Source organism: Camelus dromedarius, chromosome 16 (assembly GCF_036321535.1).
Source record: "Camelus dromedarius isolate mCamDro1 chromosome 16, mCamDro1.pat, whole genome shotgun sequence".
Lineage (NCBI taxonomy): Eukaryota > Metazoa > Chordata > Mammalia > Artiodactyla > Camelidae > Camelus > Camelus dromedarius.
The window spans coordinates 38,799,368-38,811,891 of NC_087451.1; positions in this window are offsets into that span (position 1 = coordinate 38,799,368).

Sequence of the window (12,524 nt, forward strand, 5' to 3'; positions counted from 1 at the left end):
TTGACTCATCGGTTACCAGGGAAACCAGCACAGGAGCACACCCCTCACTGCCCCTTTGAGAAACTATCATAGTGGTGATAGTTCTGATCTAAACGTTAGCACCATCGCTAGCTGGGGCGGAGGGCAAGTATGTAGGCATTTACTGTTTAGGCTCTCTGGTTAAGAGGGAAGGTCAGCCAGGTGGGTAGGGTGTAGGTGAGGCAGGGACTGGTTGGGCTGCGGATGTACAGAGAGCAAGAGGACAGCCATCTTGAGTGGCCTGCCCTCTCACACACCGCAGCACCACAGCACAGGGGAAGGGACGGCCTCTTCACACCATCATTTGGAGGCTGCCGCTTGCTACGATCTCTTGAGGGATAGCTCCAGAGGTGGGAATGGAGGAAAGAGGACAGGAGGAGGGCTTCAGTAAGTGTCAAGGAAGGTCCTGGTTCTCCCACTGTGAAGTCAGGGCCCTTTCACACTCTTCCCGGGCTTCGAGTGAGTCCCCTTGGCCCGATGGCCCGAGTATGTTTTTCACTCTCCATCCTCCGGCGGACACACAAGAAGGTAAGACTAAGAAGAGCATCGGATTCCCCACCCAAGGGACCATGTAGCCGCTGTAGGTGGCGCCTTCTTGTGTCACGTCATGTGTCTCTGCAGGGCCTGCCTCTTGCCCCAGTGCGGGAGGGACAGCCCAGCTCTGCCCACCAACAGCCGGGCACCGACCACACAAAGTTGGGCACAGTTCACACCATCCCTCCTCACACCACCAGCACCTTCACAGTTTTCCCTGGTTCCCCACCGGCCCCTAGAGGACGGTCACCCTTGTCCTCATGGGAGTTCCCCAACCTGGCCTCCCCTCCTTGCCTCTGTCATCTCAATAGGAGGATGTGAACTCTCTGGTTCCCTTTTATTTTTTTTATTGAAATATAGTCGATTTACAGTGTTGTGTTAATTTCTGGTGTACAGCATGCTGATTCATTTATATATATATTCTTTTTCATGTTCTTTTTCATTATAAGCCATTAAAAGGTGTTGAACATAGTTCCCTGTGCTGTACAGTGGGACCTTGTTGTTTATCGATTTTATATATAGTAGTTTGTATTTACAAATCCTGAACTCCCAATTTATCCCTCCCCACCCCCATTCCCCATCCTCCCCTGGTAACCATAAGTTTGTTTTCTATGCCTGTGAGTCTGTCTCTGTTTTTTAAATAAGTTCATTTGTGTTCCTTTTTTTTTTTTTTAGATTCCACATATGAGTGATATCATACAGTATTTTTCTTTCCTAGTCTGACTTACTTCACTTAGTATGATCATCTCTAGGTCCATCCACGATGCTACAAATGGTATTATTTCATTCTTTTTTTATGGCTGGGTAGTAGTCCATTGTCTGTATATATATATATACACACCACATTTTCTTTATCCAGTCATCTATCAGTGGACACTCAGATTGTTTCCATGTCTTGGCTGTTGTAAATACCACTGCTATGAACATTGGGGTGCATGTATCTTTTTAAATTAGGGTTCCCTCTGGGTATATGCCCAGGAGTGGGATTGCTGGATCACAGGGTAAGTCTATTTTTAGTTTTTTAAGGGATTTTCATATTGTTCTCCATAGTGGCTGCACCAATTTACATTCCCACCAACAGTGTGGGAGGGTCCCCTTTTCTCCACACCCACGGAATTTCACGCTGTCCTTGACATTGAAGAGAACTGAATCCAGTGAGTCACAGCCAACTATAGGCTGAACTGTGTCCCCAAAATCCATAGGAGGAAGGCCTAACCCCCAGAACTTCAGAGTGTAACAGTATTTGGAGATAAGTGCTTTAAAGAAATGATTAGGTTAAAATGAGGCCCTTAGGGTGGGGTCCTGATCCTTAAAAGAAGAGAGGGACTCCCAGGGTGCCCGCAGAGGCATGAGCACGTGAAGAGGCCCCAAGAGGCCTCAGAGGAAAGCAACCCTGCAGACACCTTGATCTTCGACCTTTAGCCTCCAGAACTATGAGAACATAAATTTCTGTTGTTTGAGCCCCCTGGTCTGTGGCATTTCATTACTGCAGCCTGAGCAAACTAATACCAGGCCCAGTGGGCTCTGAACTTGGGTCTTGGGCCACACACACACACACACACACACACACACACACACACACACACACACACACACACACACACACGACAGCCCCTCTCCCTCAGTTGGGTGGGCAGGGGATTGTCTGTTGAGGTGGAGGGTCTGATAAAGACCTGTGGAAGGAAAGCCCCTGCCTGTCCCCGTGAAGTTCGGACAGTGAGTCAGGCTCTCTGATTCCTGCCTTGGGAGATGGGGAGGGGGACAACCACTCCAACCCTCTTCTTGGGTCTCGCCTCATAGATGAGCCCAATCATGTGGATGCTGGGAAAGAGGGAGAGAGACCCATCCTTTGGCCTCCTTCCCTCCTCATCCTCCCACTCCGCTCCTTCCAGTCCTGTCCCTCCATGTCACCACAAGGGCTCAGCCCTGCCTCTCCTGCAGCCCCAGTTCATTCCTGGGGCTGCGATGCACAGGACTAGCACCAAGACCCTGGGCAACTCTCAACTGCTCATACCTCGGCCACTGGCGTCCACAAAAAGGAGGCAACTGTTTCCGGCTGCTGTCTGAGAGGTTGAGCCTCCTCAGCACATGCCCAGCTTTTCCTTTGGAGAACAGGAGAGGGGAGGGGAAGGAATTTCAGACCTTCCTTACAGCGATTGTGGGGGAATGGGCTGGGACCCGTGAGCAGAGCTGCCCCCTAGTGGCTTCCAAGGACCAGGCCAGCTTCTCCAGGAAGTCCCATTCTTCAAAAACAAACTTAAAAGAAATCAAATGTTGGAGGGGGTGCCTATTTCCCCCGCTTTTGCTCCTTCCCCCTATTCCTCTAAGGAAGAGAGAAAGGAGACTAGAAAAGAGCAAAAGAAGCAAGATGGGAGTGGTGCCGGAGGGACCTAGGGAATTTTCAACCTGTTTAATAAACGTGAGGCAAAGCTAAATACTCCCCTAAAAGAACCATAAGATTGCTTGCTCTTTGACGCCTCAAGTTTGGCCCTTTTTATCAGATTAGCTAGAAATCCATCCTAGAAACTTTACCAAATACTTTACTAGGACAGATAAACTTATTTAATTCTTATATAAACTCTAGACAGAGGTATTATTATTATTATTATTATTATTATTATTATTATTATTATTATTATTATTATTCCCATACAAGTAGGGAACTCGAGTACAAAGAGGTGAATTGAGTTACTCAGGGGCACACAGCTATTGATTAAGGGAGTCTGAAGCGGGGAATCTGCGTCCAGGCTCCAGCAATAGGACCACAGATTAACCCCTCTGCTGAGCCAGTCAGCCCCGGGGTTAAGGGTTCTTAGGACACTCCTGTCCACAGGATTCACCATACATTTCCTCCCTGATGTCTCGGGTCCCTCCTCCAAGCTCTGACACTCTCCAAGACCATCAGATACAGAGGTGAGGCACAAGATGATGTTTGCTTCTCGCAACCTAATAAGCTCTTTGTGACCCTAACTCTTTGGGCAAAAGCATAATAATTGTAAATGTAGTGAATGAAAGGGAGACCAGGAAAATGTATCTTTTAATGGGCAGAAAAGCCAGTTATTTCCAAAGATTGCAAACCATCCTCTGATCTCCTTGGTCCCAACTCATTTAAAACAGCCTGCCAAAGGGAAGTAGCCAGCCCAGAAGGCTACCATCCACCATTCATTAATTCCACAAATACGTATTTCGTATCCAACAAATAAGAGTTCCTGTTGTATTCCAGGCACTATTCTAGAGAGGGAGACAGTCATTTCTTAAACAAAGAAATAAAAAGGAAGAAAATAAATAATGAGATAATTTCAGACAATGATAAGTGATGTGGCTAAAATAAAGCTGGATGATGGGAGAGAGAGGATCTTAGGACAAGGACCATCTTAACCAGAGAGGTCAGGGAAGTCCTCTTGGAGAAATGATATTCAAGCAGAGACCCAAATGAGAAGAAAGAGTCCAAGAAAAGAAACCAACCATGTCAAGATCTGGGAAAGAGTATTTTAGGAAGAGAGAGATTAGCATGTGAAGATGCTGACCTAAGACAAATCAACATCTCCAAGATATCCAGGGGGAAATGAGTTGATAGTTGGAGTCTGAGGTTCAAGGGAGAAAGGCAAGGGTAGCAGATAGTGACTTGAAGGTCATCAGGCTAGACATGTATCTGAAGCCCTGGGATTGGATGAGATTATCTGGGGAGAGCATGGATGGAAACGGGAAGACAGCAGGGGAGAGACCCCAGACCCTCCATTAACAGCCAGCAGTCTGGCGATGTTGGTGAAGAAACAGCCACTGAGGTAGGGTGTGATGGTAACTCTGGCATAGAAGCCTGGAGAAGAAAATGTTTCAATGAGGCACTGGTTAATGGAGCCAAATGCTGCTGAGAGACCAAATAAGATGGCAATGGGACAGCTGATCATTGGGACACCTGCTCATTGGATGTGAAATGATGGAGTACATTGATGTCCTCAAAAGGGCCCCTTCAAAAGGATGGTAGAGATGAAAGACAGATCAAAGGGCACAGAGGAGAGAAGAGAGGGGAGGAGGCGGACACAGTAAGTAAGGCTACAGGAAATGTGTGTGTCAAAGTCTCTGACCCCTCGTACTCTTACACCCCCCTTATCCAGAAGAGGAGGGAGCAGGTCTCTGTTTGCTGTCTACCATCCTTACAATCCCAGTATTTTGTTGCAGCTTTGATCACTAGGAAGATTTACAGATGGCTTAATTTAAAGTCAGTAGAGTCATGTGGAAAATACCAACTGTCTTAGCCTGGATTCCCCAGAAAACACAGCCTAGGAGGCATAAGCTTATGTGCTCCGAATGTATTAGGGCATACGATTTCAGGGAGCAGGAGTGAGGCAGGGACCTGGGTGGGGAGGCCCAGGAGAAGAGAGAGGTAATAACGGGAGGAAGATGCATTATTCAACCTGCTGTTTCTCAGTGTGGTTGACTGCTCAGTCCTAGGGGACTGTCCTCCAAGAAGTCATGTGACCTGCGTCTTAGGACATTGTGTCCAAGGGCGCAGAAGCAACCCTCCAACTCCCTTCTCTGACTGGCAGAGTCACCTCATGGGATGTTAAGTCCCCCTCCCTTTTGGTAACACAGAGTTGTGTGGGCGCCAAGCTGGGGTCCTGCTAGGTCAACAGGGAAGTCCTAGGGCAGGAGGAGAGAATGGTGGAGCAGACCCAGGATATGTTGTGGCCACACCAGTTTGAAATCCTTTGTGTCTACACAGAAATGACCACACCTTTGTGGCTGGACAAGTGACAGATGAAGACAAGAAGATCTCAAGTGGTGCATGAGAGCTATCTGACAGGTCATTTGAATAATAATTCAAATGTGACTATAAGAATATAAGAAGCAAAACATCAGTGAGGACAACCAAGGTAGATGTTCTGGAATGTTTACAACAGCAGTGTCTGTAATAGGGAGGAAAAAATCAAGAACAAAAACTAGGAAAAACTATTCAAACAAAATGGAAACTGGTTAATAAATGATGATATTCAATACAATAAAAATCTATGGCTTCATTAAAAAGAAGGATGATGGGGACAGTGGGGAGAGACAAGAAGGAAGGATTACTAAGGGACACCAGGAAAGTTTGGGAGGTGACAGATATGTTCACTATTTGCTATTGGTGAGAGTTGCTGAGGGTATACAGATCCTAAAATAGCGTTATACACTTGAAATTTCCTAAGAGAGTAGATATTAAATGTTTTCGCCGTACATACATACAGGGTAACAATGTGAGGTTTGTGAGGTGATGGAAATGTTAGTTAGCTTGACTATGGTCATCACTTCACAATGTGTATATATATATATATATATATATTCAAACATTGTATTGTACACTTTAAATACATATAGTTTTTTTAAGGGTATAATCTGGTGTTTATTCACATCAAAGATTTAACATGGGGTTCCCATTCCAGTCCAGCTTCCAGAACACAGCCCTGCAACCATCTCCTAAAGAGGATGCTTTCAGAAGAATATATATAGTTTTTATTTGTCAATCATACGTCAATAAAGCTGGGGGTAAAATGGAAAAAATAATAAAATAACTTAAAAATTAAAAATTAAAAAATCTGGAAACAATCATTCAGTTAGTGGGGACTGGTTGATAAATGATGGTATTTAATACATTGAAAATCAACACACCCATGAAAAAGAGGAGGTAGGTCTGTACAAGGAGATACGGAAACATTCCCAAGACATATTAAATGAAGAAAGCAAAGCACAGAGCAGAGTGTCTGCATGGTCTGTCTTGTGTACATTTTTGGACAGATTTTACATATGTTAAGTATGTTAGGATGTTTGGGGCTGCCAAATAACAGGAAACTAAGACTCTAAATGGCTTAAACAATAACATTGTCTTATGCCTTATAGTTTATAAGACCAAAAGTGAAGTGGGTTTCAAGGTGTAATCACTCTGGATGTAATAAACTCTCTGCTCCACAAGGGAGTCCTGCCTCCTTTCTCTTCATCCTCCCACAACATCTGCCTCCCTGAGTAAACTGTTTATTCCTCAGACAACCCAGGAGTAGAGGAGGGAGCATCCTGATAACTTCCCCTCTCGACTCATACGATGTAGCCCTTTGGGAAAGGGAGATGGGTCACGAAACACAAAGTCTTCTCGGAATGGAAGAAGGAAAATATCTGGCTTGTTGGGTGTTGAGTCTCCCCTAGCAGTGGGGACACAGCAGAAACAGCTCAATAAATTACCTCCACATCATTCAGTGGGGGAGAAAGCCCCAGAGCCCCGGTTCTCTGTACAGGTTCTTTCCGGGGTGGATCGATGCATAATTACATGACATAACACATGTCATGATGATACCATCTCAAAAGACATGGCACCCAGTGCAACGCTACCAATCTGCAGTGTAACGACTATGACTAATAAAGAGTTTGAAAATGTGTTTGACAGAAAGAGCGCTAGAATGTAATATTGGACACTCAGCAGAAAACCCTGCCGTAAACATTCACAAATAGCGTGGGAAGTTAAAAGCCAGGAAGGAAGTGAGTGATAGTTATCTCAGGGGAAGGAGCGTAACTTCCTCACAAAGGCATAATAAGCCTTCTAGGGACACCTGTATCCCATCCAACTCTTACCTGACAACTGAGTATACTTAGAGTGATTTCAAGTAGTGACTATTTGCCTGAATCTATCCCCAAGCATTCAATAGTCATTGGAGTTTAGCAGACTTATTTCGATAATACAGTATATCTCAAAATCCAGAGACGTACATAAATGATTAAACATTTGATTTCAAGATCTGAAAAAAAAATACTTCAGGCCAAATACGAAGTTGTGAAAGTTCAAATAAGAAAAGGACTCTCTTCTCTCTTTGTCCAGGGAGAGTACAAAAACTGTCTTTAAAAAAAAAAATTAATTTGGGGTGGAGGAAGGGGGAGCTCAGTAGGCCTATCTATTTATCATTAGGATTTTTCTTTGATGGGGGTACTGGGGATTGAACCTAGGACCTCACGTATGCTAAGCATGCACTCTACCACTTGAGCTATACCCTCCCCTCGCAAAAACCTGTCTTTCAAGAAGGACTTCACCAGATCACATTTGTTACCTTGGTGAATTTTCTACAGGCCAAGTCTGACTTTTGGGCTTATAGGCACAGAAACCCAGTGTTTCCAGCTTAAAGAGCAGGTTCCTTTTTCAGAGATATATACTATCCATCCATTGCAATACTGGTGTGTAACACCAGAGTGACCATTTACTCGTCATTAATGAGAAATTTGTCAGCCACATGATCATGCAATCAACCCTTCCTCTGCTGGTAGGCAGACACAGACGATGTCAGAAAAATTATGTATGTATCTCTGTATACATCTATGTATATACATATTATTTCTCATTTGAATTTTATATTATTTTATTAAAATATAATCACATAAAATGTACCATTTTAATCACTTTTAAGTATAGAAAGAAGTATTTTAAACTTGGGAATTAAAAGAGATTGCTGGGTTTTCTCTCAGTACAGTGCTGATCCTGACTTTCCACTGTCTGGGCTATTTTAAAATTCTGCAGGAGCAGAGATTAATTTATAGGTTTGTATCCACTAGTGATGTAAATAATGCCTGTCTGGGAAAATAGATAATGTCGAGACATTACAGTGCATGGCCTTTTGGATGTTAACAAATTCTGTATTTAACTAGAAGTTTTATTCTTATATAAATACCCTTTTGAGATGGTTTTAACCTCTTATTGGGTTCCCTTATTAATTAATTATAAGTTGAATGAAATCTTTGATATGAGTATTTTTATATTAGCATGAGTCATGATCTTACCTTCTTAAAAAAAACTAAGGTGAAATTCACATAACATAAAATTAACCATTTTAAAGTGAAAAATTCAGTGGAAAATAGTACATTCACAATGTTGTACAATCATATCCACTTCCAAAACATTTTTATCACCTCAAAATAAAATTCTTTATCCACTAAACAGTTACTTTCATTCTCTTCTCCTCCCAATCCCCGGCAGGCACCAATCTGCTTTTCCTCTTGGATTCACCTATTCTGGATATTTTATATAAATGGAATCATACCATACGTAATCTTTTGTGTCTGACTTCTTTTCACTTGGCATGTGTCAAGGTTCAGCCTCACTGTAGCATGTATCGGCATTCCTGATTTTTCCTTTTCATGGCTAAATAATATTCTATCATATAAGTATAGCACCATTTATTTATCCTTTCATCCTCTGATGGCTGTTTTGGAAAGTGCTGCTATGAACATTTATGTACAAGCATTTGAATACGATTTCCAGTTGTCTGGGGTGTATGCTTGGGAGTGGAATTCCTGGGTCATATGGTAATTCTACTGGTTACGTTTCTGAGGATCCACTAAACTGTTTTCCACATGACTGAACCATTTTACATTCAATTTTATCTTTTTGAAAATAATACTTGGTACTCAGTAATACCTCACAAATTATCATGAACTTTATGATAAATTCAATCACCATCCTAAGTTTGCTTATTGATCATTGAGTCCGACCAGGTGAGCTCGTTACATGATTTTAGGCTATTTTGCACACTGTTTCAGTTCCTTGAGAGAACTGTTGCCATCAAGGGGATCATGGATTTGGGGTTGTAATTCCTGTACCCATTTCCACATCTAGGATGGCCCTGTCTAAAATAAAAGTCCAGAAAACTTGGATTTGGTGAGCTGAGGATCTCTCTCTGACACACACCAGTGTGTACTTCTGTGATTCTAATTTTTCTTTGGCTAATTCCTTAATTGACTTTGTGTATATATATTATATATGTGAATATATATATATTTTATATGTATATATATATATGTGAATATATATATATTTTATATGTATATTATTTATATATATATTTTATATGTATATTATTTATATATATTTTTATATACATGTATATGTATTTTATATATTTATATATAAAAGCTAGTCAAATTATCTGTTTATTCTTCATAGTTCACACATTTTGTATCCAAATGCTAGGCACTATTCCAGATGTTAAGCATTTAGTTGTCAACTAGTTATAAAAGTTGGTCTCTAGAAGCTTACCTTCTTGTAGTCAGATTTAGCCAGCCAGGGAGCCATCTGCTTTGGTGCAGGCTATATAGCTATTAAAATCTAAGTCTCAGAGGAAGAATTTATTTCCAAACACTTACTATAATTCCTAAGCACTGACAGCAGAAGAAAATTACATTATCCTTCTCTTTCAAGGTTTGCATTCTAAAAGGTGAAGGAGATGTGGTCTTACACAGCGTTTTCATTAAGTGGGAACACTGTGACTAAAATACCTGCCCGGCATTCTACACGCAGTGGAAATCAATGTGGAAGCACCGGGAAACCGGCTGTTTAGTATTCTGGACGGAGGCATTACGTTGTGCATTCAGCAGAAGCAGACATGATATGCATTTTAAGAAATGTCTGTTTTCTCCCAGCATTGTCTTTGCTCTTTCTTGAAGGTTAGTTAGCTCTTTTAAACTTAGCTAATTCTTTAAATCCTCAAAAATTTTACATGAGTACAATGCTAAAATCTTGATCAAGCAAGATGGGTTTGCATTGTATTGTTTTAACTTTTCTCCTTTTGGCATTTTCAAGTGACATTTAAGCTTTAAAAACAGAAACAAAAACACACACTATGAAACCAGAAAGTTCTCTTTCCCAGTTCAAGAAAAAAGTCCAAAGTTCAAATTAAGATATGAAATTAAATAGGGTACTAAGTTTGGTAATACTAGATTTCTTAAAGACAAAGATGATTTTTACTGCAGAGTTGGTACTCATTACGTCTTAAACACTAAGGCTGTATATATGGCAATACAGAAAAATTAAGAAAAGGTGTGTCTGTGACACTTTCTTCCTTGTAGATAAAGCTTCTGCTGTTGAGAACATTATTTCTACAGCCTAAAGTTTCTGAAAACTTAGCCCAGATGTTTTGTGTGTGAATGTGTAAATAATGTTTATTCAGCTATTTTTATGATTCATACTGTATAATCCTTTATTTTGTCCCAATGATGCCAAATGTGCTTTAGATATTTTGATTTTAACACTCTAAAATGTCCTTAATGGGTTTCAGATACAAGACTATCTATCATGAAGATAGGAGTGCCTTACTTAGTGCTAACTGTTCTACTGGGACTTAATGCACGTGATACACGTTCAACACAGCCGACACTTGGTCTGATAATTCTGCTCACAAGTGGTTCCTATTCCATTGATTCTGGACCCCCTTGAAGGCGGTTCAAGAGAACAGGCATTCTTGTGGAATTTGTCTGCATGATTAGTAGGATAAGATTGAAAATAGTAACAGCTTTACCAGGAATTGGTCCCTCTCTGGTCTACCACATCATCCCTTTGTATGTAAACATACTTCTGGCTTTAAAAGCTGATGTGTGTATCAGAGAAATGTAAATCAAAATTATAATGAGCTATCACTTCACACAATGTCAGAATGGCCATCATTAAAAAGTCCACAAACATAAATGCTGGAGGGGGTGTAGAGAAAAGGGAACCCTCCCACACTGCTGGTGGGAATGTAGTTTGGTGCAGCCATTATGAAAGAGCATGGAGATTCCTTAACAAACTGAAAATAGACTTACCATATGACCCAGCAATCCCGTTTCTGGGCATATATCCAGAGGAAACTCGAATTCAAAAAGATACATGCATCCAAATATTCATAGCAGCACCATGTACAGTAGCCAAGATATGGAAACAACCTATATGTCCACTGACAGATGACTGGATAAAGAAAATGTGGTATGTATACACAATGGAATACTACTCAGCCATAAAAAAGAATGAAATAATGCCATTTGCAGCAACATGGATGGACCTGGAGATCATCATTCTAAGTGAAGTAAGCCAGAAAGAGAAAGAAAGATACTGTATGGTATCACTTATATGTGGAATCTTAAAAAAAAAAAAAAAAAACACACAAATGAACTTACTTACAAAACAGAAACAGACTCACTGACATAGAAACAAAACTATGGCTACCATATGCGGTGAGTGCAGTGGAGGAATAAATTGGGAGTTTAGGAATTGCAGATAATAACTACTATACATAAAATAGATTAACAACAAGGTCCTACTGTATAGCACAGGGAACTATATTCAATACCCTGTAATAGTCTATAATAAGAAAGAATATGAAAAGGAATATATCTATATCCATGTATATGAATCACTATGCTATACACCAGAAATTAACACACTGTAAACCAACTATACATTAAAAAAAAAAAGCCCATGTGCAAATTGAGTGAAAGGTACAAAGAACTTCTCTGCACAATCTTTACAACTTCCTCTGAATCGTTTATGTTTTTAACTCAGTATTCAGATATCCCTAAAAGGACTGAAAACAGGACTTCAGAGAGTTGTACATCCATAGCTGAAAGGTAGAAACAACCCAAGTGACCATCAACAGATGAATGAAGAAACAAGATATGGTAGATCCACACAATGGAATGCTATTCAGCCATAACAAGGAGTGAAGGTCTGACACAGGCTACGTCATGGATGAACCTTAAAAACATTATGCTAAGCAAAATAATCCAGGCACAAAATGGACAAACATTGTATGACTCCATATACATGAAATGTCTAGAGTAGGCAAATTCATAGAAACAGAAAGTAGATCAGAAGTTACCAGGGGATGGAGAACTACTAATGGTCACAGAGCTGCGGTTTGGGGTAAAGTTTTGGAAATAGCAGTGATGGTTGTACTATATTGTGAATGTAATTAATGCCACTGAATTATATGCGTACAGGGTAATTAAAAACTGGAAGTTGGAATCAAAACTAAATTCCAGCCAGATATAATGAAGAGTTTTAAAGAGATTAAGTGGTTAAAACAGTTTAACTCAAGTTTTTAGGATTCTACTATGTAACAAAATGATGGATACAAAGACTAACATGGTTCCCAATCTCACAGAGACAAAAATAGCAAGGTGATGAAACTTTTGCAATCTTCAAAGAGATG